Genomic DNA, 16,598 nt, shown 5'->3' on the forward strand with positions numbered 1-16,598 from the left:
ACATTCCTTGAAATAGGAATAAAAGTGATCAAAAAGAACAGAGTAAAAATAAAAAAAAAAGATAAAAAATGAAAAAATGTAAAGCTCCCCCATTCCTCCATGCTCACGCGCAGAAGCGAACGCAAGAAGCGAACGTAAGTCATGCACGCAAACTTAAACGGTGTTCGCACCACACATGTGAGGTATTGCCGCAAGCGTTGGAGCGAAATCAATATTCCTCTAACTCTAAACAGGTAACCTGTAAAAATGTTTAAATCATCACCTATGGAGATGTACAAGTATTGTAGTTTGTCGCCATCCCATGAGTGTGTGCAATTTTAACCATTTAAGGACCAGAAGGATTTACCCCCTTAATGACCAGGCCATTTTTTTGCGATAGGGCACTACGTCGCTTTAACTGACAATTGCGCGGTCGTGCAACGCTGTAACTAAACAAAATTTATGTCCTATTTTCTCCACAAATAGAGCTTTCTTTTGGTGGTATTTGATCACCTCTGCGTTTTTTTTTTTTTGCTCTATAAACAAAAAGAGAGCAACAATTTTGAAAAAAAAGCAACATTTTTTAACTTTTTGCTATAATAAATATCCCCCTCAAAAAACATAAACGAATTTCTTCCTCAGTTTAGGCCAATATATATTCTTCTACATATTTTTGGTAAAAAAAAAACGCAATAAGCATATATTGATTGGTTTGCGCAAAAGTTATAGCGTCTACAAAATAAGGAATAGATTTATGGCATTTTTAGTATATATTTTTTTTTTTTACTGGTAATGGTGGCAATCAGTGATTTTTAGCAGGACTGCGACATTGCGGCAGGCAGATCGGACACCTAACTAACATTTTTGACACTTTTTTGGGGGGAACCAGTGACATTACAGTAATCAGTGCTAAAAATATGCACTGTTATTGTATTAATGACACTGGCAAGGAAAGGGGTTAACATCAGGGGCGATCAAGGGGTTAAATGTGTTCCCTGGGTGTGTTTACTAACTGTAGGTGGGACTGTGTGCCTGGGGAAACGCACAGATCCGTCTTCCTGCATCCGTCTTCCTGTCAGATTGGAGGTTTGCCTTGTTTACACAGGCAGATCCCCGTTCTGTCACTGCGGGGAATAATTGCGGGTGGCCAGCGGACATAGTCCGCCCCACCCGCTGATTTGCTCCCCTGCTGGCCAGTGGGCGCGTGTGCGCACCCACAAAATAGAGTTCGCGAGCCGACGTACAATGACGTCGCCTGGTCGGCAAGTGGTTAAAGTGTGACATGGTAGGTATCTATTTACTCCGTGTAATATCATCTTTCATATTAAAAGAAAAAATGGAGTGTATATATATATATATATATATATATATATATATATTAGCAGAGACCTAGGGAAAAAATGGCAATCGTTGCCATTTTTAATGTCACATAGTATGCGCAAATACTATGTGACATTAAGAATGGCAACGATTGCCATTTTATTCCCTAGGTCTCTGCTAATAAATAAATATATATATATAAAATGTTTGGGGCTTAGAAGTAATTTTCTAGCAAAAAATACAAATTTAAACTTGTAAACAAAGTGTCAGAATAGGCCTGGTGTTCAAGTGGGTAAACAAACTGTTGTTAGAAGCTGATTGGTTACCATGCCCAGCTACGGCAGATTCTGTGTGTGCCAGTCAGCAGCGGCTGGGGCTAAATATTTTGGGGGGGCAGCAAACAAACCTACCCCCCATGGCGGGGGATGGACAGGAAGGCGGCCTTATCTTGAGGAGGATAAAGGACGAGGGGTAGGGCTGCTGCTCCTCGCTCCAGCCGAGGGAAAAGTCGGGGCTTCTCCTCCCAGCCGAAACAGACGTTGCTTCTCCTCCCGGGTGAACAGGAAGTGGGTCCTGAGACCTGATTGGCCGGGAGTTCTAAGACTCCCAGCCAATCAGGTCTCAGGACCTGCTTCCTGATTGGCCGGAAGGAGAATCAGAAAGACAATAGCGAATATTAATTTGCTATTGTCACACAACTGGATGGGCTCAAGGAGCAGGTCTCTGGACCCCGAGCCACCCTTTTTTAAAGCCTATTAGAGTCTCAGGCTCTAATCCTGTGCTTCCAGAAAAAAAAAAACTCATTGAAATCCATGCATCCGGAGCCCTGCATGGAGATTAGGGGCCGGGCACATGGATTGTGGGGGCGGCACCCCTTCGCCCTGCATGGACAGGCCCCCACTGGTGCCAGTTTTAGTAAATCTCCCCCACACAGTCGTGATAAATGGAGTAGCTAGCATGCTCACCTTGAGGAAGTCCTGATTCATTTACTACCAGGGAAATCTACATGGAGTTTGTATATTTTCCCAGTTTCTAGCATGATATTTCTTTGGGTTTTCTTTGTCTTTTTGCCATGACAAAAAAAAAAAAGGGCATAAAATCCTTCATTTAAAGAGGAAGTAAACCCTGATGGGTTTACTTCCTCTTTGTTTCCCTGCAAAGGTAAAGCATAACGGGCTACTATGCATCGCATAGTAGTCCATTGTGTGTCACTTACCTGACACAGGAGCCTGCGATGTCACCGCTGTCCCCTCTGCTACGGAGCGTCCATCTTCTTTCCGGGTATCGCGGCTCCAGCGCTGTGATTGGCCGGAGCCGCGATGACGTCACTCCCATGCATGCACACATGAGACGCCACTAACGGCATATCGACGTTAGCAGCGGCATGCTCAGTGCGCCTGCGCGCCGCTGGCAGCGGTGTCTGTCTTTTTGCAAATATCTCCTAAACCGTGTAGGTTTATGAGATATTTCTTGGACCTACAGGTAAGCCTTAATCTAGGCTTACCTGTAGATCAAAGTGGTCTGTAAGGGTTTACAACCACTTTAAATACGTTATATATTCCTCAATAGCCACAAATTATATAAATTAATTTTCTGTGCGTCAAAAACCTTCTCAAACCCAGTTATAACCTTGTAAGAAATATCAGGGACATCATCATCATCACTATGCTGTACATAGCGCAGAGAGCCGAGCTGTGGGAGGGACTGAGCAGGCCCCACCCACTACTGGCTGCATGCAGAAAACTACAGGAAGGGGCGGGGACTAGACCACTCTGCAAGAGCAGCAGCAGTGACAGGTCTTTATTACAGGAAACTCCTACATAGAGATAACCTTTCACACTGCAGTGCACAGATCTGGAAAAAAATACACTACACCAAAATTCATGTAAGAACTTTCACTTTTGCTTTAGACAATATTGTACCCACCCAAACCCTCCCCAGTCAATTGATGTATATAGACAGGCATGTGTCCCACCAATAAAATGGCTGCTGATTTTGTTTTTGAGTGCTGCCGCTCTACCTTGATCACCTTCCGGATTTGAAGTTTTGATGAAACAATATAATTTTAGTAATGCTTTTCCCCTTTAGCCCTGGTTCACACCAGTGCGGCTTTGAAATTGCGCAGAAGTCACGCGATTTTGATGCCGCCGATCAGTGCGCTTTTGATGTGCTATTTCATTGTGGCTTGCGACTTCATTTAACAGAAATCAAAGCAAGTTGCAATGAAATTGCAGAAAAGTAGTGCAGGAACCTTTTTAAAGTCGCTGCAACTTGAACAGTTCCATTGCCGCAAATGGGGTGTGACTTGTCGTGTGATTTTTGAACTGTCAAAAATCATGTTCCAGAGGCAGGCTGTGATTGGCAGGGAGCATGTTCCAGAGCCAGGCTGTGATTGGCAGAGGGTGTGTTCAATAGGCAGGCTGTGATTGCCAGGGGGGGTGTTCAAGAGGCAGGCTGTGATTGGCAGAGGGTGTGTTCAAGAGGCAGGCTGTGATTGGCAGGGGGCATGTTCCAGAGGCAGGCTGTGGTTGGCAGAGGGTGTGTTCCACAGGCAGGTTGTGATTGGCAGAGGGTGTTCCAGAGGCAGGCTGTGATTGGCAGAGGGTGTGTTGAAGAGGCAGGCTGTGATTGGCAGAGGGTGTGTTCCAGAGGCAGGCTGCGATTGGCAGGGGGCATGTTCAAGAGGCAAGCTGTGATTGGCCTGGGGCGTGTTGAAGAGGCAGGCTGCGATTGGCAGGGGGTGTGTTGAAGAGGCAGGCTGTGATTGACAGGGGGCGTGTCAAGAGGCAGGCTGTGATTGGCAGAGGATGTGTTCAAGAGGCAAGCTGTGATTGGCAGGGGCCGTGTTCAAGAGGCAGGCTGTGATTGGCAGGGGCCGTGTTCAAGAGGCAGGCTGTGATTGGCAGGGGGCGTGTTAAAGACGCATGCTGTGATTGGCAGGGGGTATGTTCCAGAGGCAGGCTGTGATTGGCAGGGGGTGTGTTAAAGAGGTAGGCTGTGATTGGCAGGGGGCGTGTTAAAGACGCAGGCTGTGATTGGCAGGGGGTATGTTCCAGAGGCAGGCTGTGATTGGCAGGGGGCGTGTTAAAGAGGTAGGCTGTGATTGGCAGAGGGTGTGTTCCAGAGGCAGGCTTTGATTGGTTGGTGAGTGTGGCGGCCGAACAAACTACCCAATACACAACAAGGAAGAAAGGTTACTGTCAGGATCAACAAGTCCTTCAGATGGAAGATGTACATGGAAATGATAGAGATTCTGATTTCTATAAGTGGATACACACCCAGAAAACAATAAATATTTATTGTAACATGCACTGTAAATTACTTTGAATGTTAGTAATTGCTGTGAAGTGCTTCTATATAGTGCATGCCTGGTTATAACTGTTAAAAGGCTATTATATGGTGAGCTCCTTGGGTGAGCAGGGGTCAGTGGGAATAACGTGTAAGTAAGCATTCCAGGCCAGCTTTCAGTCCTTTTCCAGAGGAACCCGTGTCACCTCTGCTGCTAACTGTGAAGGAAGAGCTCTCAGGGCACACGGGTAGCAGTGTGAGGTAAATGGGACTCTGGCCCTTTAAGAGAAGGAGGGGGCGCGCAGAGAGCTGAATGAAAAGCACTAGTGAATTCTTGCATAAATTATGCCTGGTGGCCGCGTGACGTCACGGGGGCTGTGTGGCAATGGGAGGAGAAGGTAGCGGAGTGGGCGGGGCGTCCAATGCGCGCGTGTGTGCGAGAGAGATAGAAGAGTGTGTGTGTGTGAGTGAGTTCGCGGCCCGCGGGTGCGCGCACGGTCCTCGGGGAGGACTCGTGAACGCGGCTGAAGCTGGTGCCCGGAGAGTGTGGAGTGAGTGAGAGGATCCCGAGCTGTGAGTGTCCGGCGGGTTCGCCTCCTCCTCCTCCTCCTCCTCCGTGCGGGCGCGCTCGTGCACGGGTCGGATTAAACTTGAGCCGAAATTAAAGCACAAAGGAGAAAATAAAGAGGAGCGAGAAAGAGAGAGCGGAGGAGGAAGAAGAAGAGTCCGGGACGGACCGGGATAGAGAGGGAGAGAGAAGAGAGCTCCATACAGGAGGGAAGAAGGTGGAGTGTGGGAACAGAGCGGCCACATCTTCCCCCTCCTCCCACCACACACAGGAGGGGGAGAGGAGGACACCGGCTGCCCCGTCCACTCCGGACCAGACAATAGGGCGCTGTGTGCCCGGGACACCACCGACTGCGGGTGAGTGAGAGAGAGAGAGGGGGAGGGGGGAGCATGGCCATCACACACAATACACTCCGAGACCCACAACTTCCAACTTCTACTGGAGTGTGATCGGGGAGGGGGGGATCCGATCCCATCCCAGCTGTCCTACGAGGGGTGCATGGATGATGGAGAGATCGTATCAGGACATCGCTGGGAGTTTGAGTGGTATAAAGTGTGTGTGTACGATGGGGGTGTGATATGGGGACCCCCCCAGGGAGGAATCCTGAGGATGGAGACTGACCCTAGGATCACTTCCCTCCCCCTCCATAAAGATGAGCTAGGTGACACCCCCCCCCCCCCCCAGGAAGAGGAGGAATCCAGGGGATAAGGATGGAGACTGACCCTAGGATCACTCCCCTCCCCCTTCATAAAGATGAGCTGGGTGACACCCCCCCCCCCCCAGGGGTTGGTTACACATGGGGGGTCCCCCCAGGAAGAGGAGGAATCCAGGGGATAAGGATGGAGGGTGACCCCAGGATTATCCCTAGCTGGGTGACACCCCCCCCCCCCACATCGGGTTGGATACACACCCCCTTAGGAAGGGATCCAGGGGATAAGGATGGAAAGTGACCCTGAGCCCCCCCAGGAAGAGAAGGGATAAGGATGGAGAGTGACCCTGCCCCCCCCAGGAAGAGGGGGGGTTAATAAGGATGGAGAGTGATCCTGAGGCCCCCGTCCTGGAAGAGAAGGGATCCAGGGGTTAAGGATAGAGAGAGTGACCTGAGCCCCCCCCCCCCCCCAGGAAGAGAGGGGATAATATGGATAGAGAGTGACCCTGAGCCCCCCCCCCTTGGGAAGAGAAGGGATCCAGGGGATAAGGATAGAGAGTGACCCTGAGCCCCCCCCCCCAGGAAGAGAAGGGCCACCATCACAGGGCAACCTGGAGGGGGGACGGTGTGGTCATGTCTGTGTCATCCCGGAGATGGCTGCTGAGTGCACCCCCCCCCTATAATCTAATCTAATGGAGGCGTAGTAGTGGTGGTGGTGATGATGATGATGAGGGGTGGGTGGGTGTGGGTCATTGTCCTGGTGATGATGGGGGGGAGAAGACATGGCCTCCTGGCTGGTGGTGTGTGTGTGTGTGGCAGTGCTGGGTCCTGCTGGTGGATGGGGAGGGAGGATGATGGTGGAGGCACATGGAGAAGGCGCTGCAGGCGACCAGCAGCCATCATTGCAATGTATTCATCTCCTCCTGATGGCCTTTCACAGGAGGGTACCCTTGAGGGGGGGGGGGGGGGCAGCGAGGATGGGAGAGGCACAAAAAAATTACTGGAAAGAAAAAAAAAGCTGGAACCTCAGGAGAAAAAAACAAAAACTAGTGCAATCCTGATCCTTCACTCAGCCCTCACTCACGCCTGGGCTTTTTGTTGAAAGTATTTTCTTTTACATAACAAACAATAGACAAAGGACACAAAGTAGCAGTTGAGGAGGAGTTTCCTTTTGAATGGGAGAGATCACCGACCTGCACCATGCTCTGTCTGTTCCTCCTCCACCACCAGCCAACTTTACAATGCCCAAACTATCAGAGCAGCTCCAGATATTGGGGGCTGGTACTCATCATCCCCTCCACAATCAACTTCTATCTTCCTGGCCATGCTGAGACAGGACCATCCCCCCCCCCCCCATCACCCCTCTTACAAGATTCCAAGAGCCATCCATGTAGGTGACAGGGTGGCCATTGTCCTGCTACCCCGTTCCTATTACAGCTCCACCATCCCTTTTTTATCTGTTCCTTAAAAAAAAAAAAAAAAAAATCAATGATTTTTTTTTTCCCTCTCCCCATCCCTCCGCTCCATGAAAGTTCCAGTCCCACATGTAGTCCGCAGGGCACAGTGTGCTTTGTTTTTGTCTGGCTGTTGTACAACAGAAGCTCTCCAGTCTAACCTAAAATGGCAGCTTTCATTTAACTAGGACCTATTCATTGACACTGATAACACCACAAGGGCACAACAAGGCTGCACGCCTGATGCTGTATAGGAAGCAAGCTCTAAATATAGGATACCTTTGCCTCCCCCCCCCCCCCCCCCCCCCAATGATACAATGTTTATTTTTCTGCACTGCTTCTATTTTGCTCAAACTTTGTGGAAGTTTGTTGGTGGAGATGTATTTGGGGCAGGTTCGGGCACAGGATCCATTTCAGCTTTTATTTCATGTTTTCAGTCTGGGATGTAACAGGTTCTGCTTTGTTATGACAGTTTGAATCACTGTAAGACGGCGTTGTGTCACATGGATTTCCTCTTGCACAGTCGTACGGTTTTCAAAAAATAAATTTGTGGGTCAGAATTAAAGAGAACTTTGGTTAGAAGTTGTGTTGCAGGACGTATGACTTTTTTTTTTTTTTTTTTTTTGAAGGAGATGCCATTTTATAGGCTTTTAATTTTAACATTTTAATAATTATATTTGGTATTAAATCTATATTGTGATTTCTTTTGATCATAAATCCTGTAGTATATATAATATTTCTGGTATTTGTTTTTTAGTTCTGTTGCAGTACATGTATAGATTTTACAGAAGAGTTCCCCTTTATGTGGTGATTATTATTTTTTTGAGTGTCAATTTTTCTAAGTGATGGTTGGGTTGATCGTAAAACTTCTAGGAGTTGGAACAATTCTATTTTTTTATTTATTTTTTTATTTTCTGTTGCTGGCTGTGTGTGTTTTGAAGAGCTCCCCTTTAATTTTTTTTTTTGTACAATTTGTGTGAACATTTTCTGTACAACAGTTCTGTTGATCATTCTTCCTCTAGCAGTTAGAGCAATTCTGTTATTAATATATATTTTTAATTATATTTTTTGTTTGGGGTGTTTGTGCCCCCCCCCCCCCCTTTTTTATTTATTTTCCTTTACACTGGTGTCTAACTTTGTAAAGTTTTTTTTTTTTTTTCTCTGAAGCTGGCATTTGAAAGTTGTTTTTTATTTTTTTTTTTTCCCATTTCAGGACATTTCTACAAAAAAACAAATATTGCTTTACCAGAGTGCACAGAAAATATCATGCAGCCAATATTTTTTTTTCTTTCTAGTGATTCTTTCTTTCTTAGCACCTCTTTTGTTTTTGTCTCTACAAATTATGTTTGTGTTTGCTTGTGTTAATAAATATGACCTTTTGAGACTGAACATATTTTGGTCTATGTACTGTATACAGCTCTTGGTATATTTTCTTTTTTTTTTCCCATGGATAATCTTTAGACGCCTTGCGGTTAGGTGATGCAGCGTTGAGTAGTGGTGTGAACGTTACCTGGATATGCATTTCTGTTTGGTAGTGTTGTGATCATACCTTGTTTTGGGTTTTGACATGTTCATCATGCTTGGGTGATGGGGAGTCAGGAGTGTGACATCACTTCTCTTTCTGCTAGCTGAAAGGGCATGATATCACCAGTATATGTGCTCGACAGCAAAGGGTGATGGGAAAGATGATCTGTCATGTTACTAGGGAGCGTTCAAAGGGTCAGGCCACCTTTAAAAGAAGAAAAAGGGGGGGAAAAAAAAAAAGTGATGCTGGTGGACTGAATTACCCGAAGCTTTTATCTCTTGGGGCTCCAGCAGCTAGATCCTCCCGGCTCTCCTTCCACACACCTTTAGCTGCCTCACTGAATTATTCATGATATAAAATAAAATTGTAAACCAACGGAGAGCATGACTTCCTTCCAATGCTTATATTCGATATGTACACATTTTATCTGAAATAAAGAAACCTTTCTCTTATAGACATGATCTGTGCTCTACATATTCTGCATTTCCGTTTTGGACGACTACCTGGTGTTAGGATGGGGCTTTGAGGGGTCACTTTTTATGTTTTTTTTTTTTTTGTATATTGGCCTCTTTATGCTAAGGCTCATAGCCTGCTTCTGAAGTGTGTGGTTTTTATTTTTTCCTTTTACATTTCTATATCTGTTGTCCTAAGCGTTTTCTTGCTTCGTATTAAGAATTCCCTATCTTCATATTGAGGGTTCCCTAGCGTCCTTTAGTAACTCTTATTGTTGCATTATTCTGCAGAAGAAAGTGACAGAGAATGGAGGTTAAAATTGGAAGTCCAAGATGCCTTCTTAAATGTTGAGAGGTCATCTTTCACTGCCAATTGTGGAATGTGAACTAACCCCCAATTAGGTATCTGGTTAGTGTTAGGTGGATGGTCTACGGATGGGGTAGGTTCTGCAGACTTCACACAACAACAAGGTGAACTATCTTTTTGTGCAGCAAACAGTTAAGCTGCTTTGTCTTGTGACAATTAATTGTAACCAGAGTAGCTGAGGAAAAGGCATTGCTGGAACCAGAGCAGTCTGTGGAGTAGCTGGTGAAACTGTAGAGACGGTTGTCCTGCGGAGTCCATGTATAATTCACTATCTGGAACTTTGGTGTGATACTTGCTCTGTTGGGCTGTATCACTCTTCAAGTGAAATGACTGTTCTCTGCCTTTCAGGTTTTGTCTCAGTTAGTGAGGATCTGAAAAGCTGTTAAGTTTGTTTTCTTCAGCGTGTGGATTAGTCACACCTACTATTAGTGTTACTTGTAGAGCTGGCTTCGTTTGTTCGATTCAATATTCATTTTTGTATTGTTTCTGTTGTAAGTTTTTTTGTCAGAAATCAACCAGTGTAAACACGCTAAGGCAGAAATTAGAGCTCCGTTCTACAAAACTTCAGTAGTTCTTCTTGTAACGTTGAATGAAATAGATCAGACGCCAGTGCTGGCGAGAGACTGAAGTATCTTTTTATCAATACGCACAGGGATTTAGAATTGTCCATCCAATGTTAGATGTTCACAGGAGAGTTGTCTGTATTTCTGTATCAGGAATTGTCCGTGGTGTTTCTGATGTTCCTTACATTTACACATGAGCAGTGAAAAGTTTGTACAGTAGCTCTGCAGACTGAGATCACTCGATGTATCGTGTCTCGCTCATACATTGAAAAAAAAAAAAAAAATCAGAGATTTGTCAATCAGGATCTTCCCCTATTAATGATCACCACATACCCAAGCCTGATGAGTTCTCTCCCTTTTTGTTTTTCAAGAAACTACTTTAAGCCTCAGTGTGCAAAATTTGTGTTTTTAGCTGGCTGGCTCTATGCAGGTAGGTGCTCAGGGGAATGGTTGCTTTGCACCGCTGTCATTAAAATGAACATGGGTATGAAAAATGAATAGTGTAGCTCCAGGTTGGGGATTGCAGCGTTACCATTCATGTAGTTTCCAAGCAATGCTATTTCTCTCCTGGACGCACCCTCCAATTCTGTGAGAGCGGTGCTGCAGATGTTTGCCTAATTATTGCTCTCTTCTTTTTTTTGTAATCCCTATAGTAGGTGATTTGCTTTTTTGAAATGTTCACTTTGATTTTTTTTTGTCTGTATGAAAAGATAGGCATTAAATGTAAAAAGAACAGGAGAAATTTTAAGTTACCGGAAGAGTTCATAGTTTTTATAGATGTAGTTATTTAACCAAAAAGATTCTGTAACCCATAATATAAACTGTATATGAAAGCTGAACTCCGAGGTAAAAGAAAAATCCCTCCCCTTTCAGCTGGGCTCCCCCTGATCTGCAAGGGTTAAAGTCTTGTTCAAGCTTAGGGTGAAAGTACCAAGGACTTTGCTTGCCTCTTTTTTTTTTTTTTTCTTTTGCTCCTCCAGCAGCCAGCACTCAACTCTTCTCCCTTTTTGAGTTGTGGATGGTATCTCAGCATCCCTATGTACCATACAGAGTTGCTGGCCCTGCATTGTACTTGATGATGTCAGTGTGCATGTGACCGAGTGCCTTAAGCTGACCACTGATCGAAATTTTGTCCAGTTTAGCTGTTTTTCTGTGTGTATTCTGACAGCAAAAGTACAATGTCCTGACACGAGGGGGAACACCTTCATTCAATTCACTTGTGTGAATGGAGGAATCCATTCTTTTTTCATTCAGCCTGCTAGCTGAATGGGGGGGGGGGAAATCTATCAATGGTGAGTTTTAGAGAAGAGGCTGTAGTGGCTGGTCGCATAGCATGGCTGGAGGGATTAGGTAAGTAAAAGTCCTTGTTACTGGTACTCTAGGGATAAATTAATGTCCACTGCAAGGGAGGATTTTTCTTTTCCCTGTAGTAAAGCTTTAATTTTTGAAACATCTTTAACTGTAATTGCCTGATCCCTTAACGCGGAGTTCCACTCAAAAATTGAACTTCTGCTTTAAGTACTCATGACCGCCTGACATGCCACATTTGGCATGTCATTTTTTTTTTTTTGGGGGGGGGGGGGGAGTAACCTAGTTTTCACAGGTACCCAGCTCCCCCTTCCTCTCCTGGTGCCGGAAGGAAGTTCACCTCTCCCCCTCCCTCCCTGCAATCTTCTGGGACATGTCACAGGTCCTAGAAGATTACCCGGCCATTCAGAACGCCCAGCGCGCGCATGAGCAGTGCGCGCCCGGCTGTGAAGCCACAGCCGGGTGTCCACATTTGCAATGCCTGTGCCGCAGACAGGAGGGGGAGAGGAGCGAGGCTTCGAGTTGCCGCATCACTGGACCATGGGACACATGTTTATTAAAAGCCAGCAGCTACACTTTTTGTAGCTGCTGACTTTTAAATGGGTGGAACTCAGCTTTAAAGTGTTACTAAACCCAGGACCCTGCATTCACTATATCTGGTCTCCCACGCTACATGGAACTGCAATTATTTTAGTAAATATAAACTGCTAAATACCTTTTCTCATCAGCAGTATGTAGCAGTCTTGTGACTTCTATCAGTGTCTGGCCAAGCACTGGTTAAAGCTTTTAGGAGGAGTTGTCATCCTGCTTTGACTGTCTTATGCAGCTGCATGACCCTGACCTTCTGTCTGGACATTGCTGATTGGCCCTGTCCTGATTACATGCACCCTTCCAAAAAAAAACAACAAAACACTCTAGCAATACACACTGAACTGAGCATGTGCAGGGTTCCCCCAAGGCTCTGTATTATCAGGAGATAAATTGGGGACTATGGAAGAAGGGGAGGATCAGATTATACAGGATCAAACAGCCTTTTTACACAATGCGGAAGATTAACCATTTAGGTCCCAAAGTGAGTATAATGGGCATGCTTTACTGCATTTACAGACTGATTTTACTGTTGTGGGTTTAGTAACACGTTAAATTTGCAGCTTCACAGTAATTGGGTAGACCCTTTTAAATGTTGCTGTGGCTAGACATTGGCACTGTACTGGCTTTGCAGTTTTTGTTCCTCTCTCGTTCATTCAGTGACAGCATTCAGTCATACTAACTATTCTGAAACAGTCCTATTTAGTAAGACTCATCTTTTCCGGAGATTTGGGTAATTACATGGTTTGTCAGTTAGGAAATAGTACTGTAATGGGATGTATAATGTGAACACTGTCAGACTACTGCAAGAAGTTTATTGCGTCTTAAAGGACCTTTCAAGTGGGACCTACACTGGCAGAAATGCGGGTTGTCTTGCTGTGTCTGGTCTCCGTACTCTCCAATTCACTGCCCAGATACAAGCATGCAGCTAGTGAAGTCAAACAAGTCAGAACTCCTGGGCTCCATGATTATTTTTGGCCAGGATAGTGAGGGCTTTAGATCAACATAAAAAAAACAGGCAGTTGGCATTTTAAAAGGGAGGGTTCAGCAGTGGCTGTATGTCTCCCGAGTCCAGGTATTGTTTCATTTTATGCCTGTGTTGTCTTTCCTAGAACCCTGAAGTGGTTAGAATGAACCATAAAGTAAACCTGAGGTTTTAAAGAAAACCTATGCAGACTGTCATTGTTGCCCTCCTTTAGAGACTGCTAGTTGGCAGACAGTGGCGGTCCTTGGGTTTATCTCAGTTCAGGTTTTCTTTAATAGAGAAACATGGTGGCTAAAACTCCCAGTGGTTATTGCTGCATGTCTTCTTGCCCTTTTAGCAAACTTTGATTCACCTTTTAAAGAGGAGCTCCAGGCGCCTTCAGAAAAAAATTTAAGTCAGAAGCTACAAATACTGTAGCTGCTGACTTTTAATATAAGGGCACTTGCCTGTCCAGGGATCCAGTGATGTGGGCACCCTTCTTCAATCGGCTTTGGGTGCAGGCGTTGGCATCTGTAGTAAGGGAAACAGGAAGTGAAGCATTGCGGCTTCACAGCCTGTTTCCTACTGAGCATGCAGGAGTCGCATTGCGCATTCTAAACATTCAGGTTCATGCGCCCCCCCCCCCCAAAAAAAAGAAAGTGCCAAATGGGGCAGTGGAGGGTGAAAACAAGCAGAGCTTTCCCTTTTTGGGTGGAGCTCCGCTTTAATTGCAATGCACCAGTGTGGTCCCTCTCTGGCCACTCCCTACTCTGGTAGCAAAATGCCAAATACTTTCATATTATGCATGCAGGAAAACTGCGATGGGAAGAATATGGCTGCCATTGTGGAGCTTCCTCTGAAAATGCTCATTGCCTGGCTGTTTTTGTCATGAGTACTTTAGGACCCTGCCCTAAAACAAACATGAAGATTAGAAAGTCTGAGTTCTTATCTGCAGTGGTGAATGGATGGTGTATATAAAGACCCAACTTTTTTTGTAGTTTTGGATAGAATGAGGATGGGTTAGAACCCCTGTATGTATGTTATTGCTATTTGTGTGCCCTTGCTGAGGAGATTCACCCTCATTATTAGTCCTGGTGATTATATCCTCTGGAGCAAATAGTAATGGGAAATGGCAAAATGTTTCAGCTGTCAGAGGAGTAGGAGGTGAGGGACAGTTACTTCTACTGTGTCTGTGAAACACATGGAGGAAAATGAGGTAAAATCCAAAATGTTTGTTGTAGGAACAGGTGAGGGAATTTTCTAATGACATCCGGCTTGGTGGCAGCTGTCCAAGGAAGAGATTTCTCTTCACTTTAGAGAGATTGTCTGTGGGACAAGAAGTAAAGGGATATTTCCTCATTGAGACATACTAAAAAGAAACAAATAGTTTTTTTTATGAATACCTTGAATACCTCTGAGAATGCTGAGCTGTTGCTTTTCTCCATCTTCTCCATGCAGCACTTACAGGACAGATCAAAGTGATTCTAATTGGTCAATGCCAGCACAGATCTCTGCTCTGATCCATCCTGAAGGCACTGCAGGGTGAAGAGTGGGGATTTCATATCCTCAGACAGTACCCCCCAGGGCACTGTATGGGCACTGACAGCCCAGAACCCATTCAGGTAGGTACAGTGGGGACCAGGGGGGTGGGAAGGGAGTACAGTGTTCACCTTTTCACTTTTAACTTCAAGGATGTCGGCAAGGGCAGTCTCAGTGGGAGTTTACTTTTAAACCCATAATGCCATTATTACTTAAAAGTTTATGCATGGCTATAGTGTCTTCACATGTATCTATATATATATATATATATATATATATATATATATATATATATATATATATATATATATATATATATATATATATATATATATATGTGTCAAAAGAACATCCCTGCACATAGAAAAACGCACAGTAAATTACACCATTCAAACAATTGATTTCTAATGATAAAGCTAGTCCTATCTTCCATGAAGATTACTTTAGCTGCCTCCAGATATAAGCAGCCATTGGCCTGTCTAGATAAGGTGAATTAGTGATTGTATAGATTTCATGAATATGGCCCTTACTTTGTTTTACCTTCAATATAACCAAATACAATAATAGAGCTAATTGTGATCGATAAGTGAAGAATGAGACTGAAAACTTTTTTGTTTACAGGTGTGTGTGTATACTAGGTCTATGGAAATACATTCTTTTTATACTTATAGTATTTTGTAGCGCTGGTGACTGTAGCGTGTGTTAGCCCATAGAAATCCATTGGCTATGTTATGTAATTGCATTATGAATGATTAAAGTGACTTGAACTCCTTCACCATTTAATCTGGTGTTCCCGTTGTGTTTTTGCACACTAAATGCTTTAGTTTCTGTTTTGTCTGAAAACTTTTATTGTAAAACCAACTAAAAAAGTAAAGTATTGCAACAGAAAACCGAAATCTTTTTTAAATGCAGATCATGCAATGAACGACCCGACTCTTTGTGAGCTCTTTACACACCATGTGCTTAGAAAATCCCAACTGAAGGAGAGAGAAGAAAGATGGCCTTGGCAGTCCTTTGCTGTTCCTCCATTGTCCAATCACAGGCTGGGGGATAGGGAGTGATCAAGCTGTAATGTTCACAGGCAGCAAAGTGAGGTCATTGAACTGGCTGAACAATATGATGAAGCTTTTGGCAGTTAAAGCGGTTCCCATGTTAGTGTTTCAGCAATGTGGTTGGCTATTTAACTGGAATTCAGCAAATGACTTGTGGGGGGAGGGGGGCAAGGTTATGAGTAAGTGGGATGGATGCTGTCAATACTACATCCCCCAGTGCTTCTACTTAAAAAATAAATATAAATATATATAATATATATATATATAATTTAAATTCATATTTTTTCTCTGGGCAGTGGATCTTTTAAATTTTTTATCATATTTGAACAAATGTGAATAATCCAGATTAATTACACCAGTTTAAACCTAAAAGCTAAAGAAATACCTTTCTAAAGGTAAGGGAATTGCTAGAGGATAAACTGGGGTGGAAAAGACACAACACCGTAAAGTGGATCTTCACTCTCCCAATCAACATGAATTATTTTTAATCCTCATGCTGCTAGCATTAGTAAATAGATAGGAAGGTATATCATATTTTAATTTATTTTTTCTACCTTTTCTTTAGTTGCTTACTGGTTTCTTCCCTAGGCAAATGTCAAACATCCCAGGAGTCTTCAGGAGGGGAGGAGAGAAGGGATTTTCTCAGCTCAGAACACCCTCCTGACTGGATGCCTGTGCTAAGGGCAGATGGATTCCACGAAGTAAATGCTACATGAATCGTTTGCCCTTACTCAAGATGACCATGACCAGAAATGCCAGGTTTTTTTTTTTTTTTTTTTGCAAAGTGATAGCTCAGCAAAATTAAAGCATGGATGGATGAGGGAGTTAGCTTTGAATATTAAAAATGAATTAAATTGTGTTTTTGGTTTGTGGTGCTGAGATGTAGTGTAGTTCTGCTTTTAAAGCGGAGGTGGTGTTTTTATTGAACTGTGGGAAGCTGCTGGCTGATTTGGGCCTGCCATCCCCATTGAAATATCTGTTT

General features: G+C 44.3%; 1 protein-coding gene across 2 annotated transcripts in view; it reads left to right on the forward strand.

The window, feature by feature from the left end:
* Positions 1-5,005: 5,005 nt before the first annotated feature.
* CHD7 (chromodomain helicase DNA binding protein 7) overlaps positions 5,006-16,598 on the forward strand; it is a 196,171-nt gene continuing 184,578 nt past the window's right edge. For both annotated transcript variants that reach the window (XM_073631683.1, XM_073631684.1), the window contains exon 1: positions 5,006-5,511. The gene's annotated coding sequence lies outside the window, so the exon portion shown is untranslated. The remainder of the gene's footprint in view (positions 5,512-16,598) is intronic.

The sequence above is a fragment of the Aquarana catesbeiana genome, linkage group LG05 (assembly GCF_042186555.1).
Source record: "Aquarana catesbeiana isolate 2022-GZ linkage group LG05, ASM4218655v1, whole genome shotgun sequence".
Classification (NCBI taxonomy): Eukaryota; Metazoa; Chordata; class Amphibia; order Anura; family Ranidae; genus Aquarana; species Aquarana catesbeiana.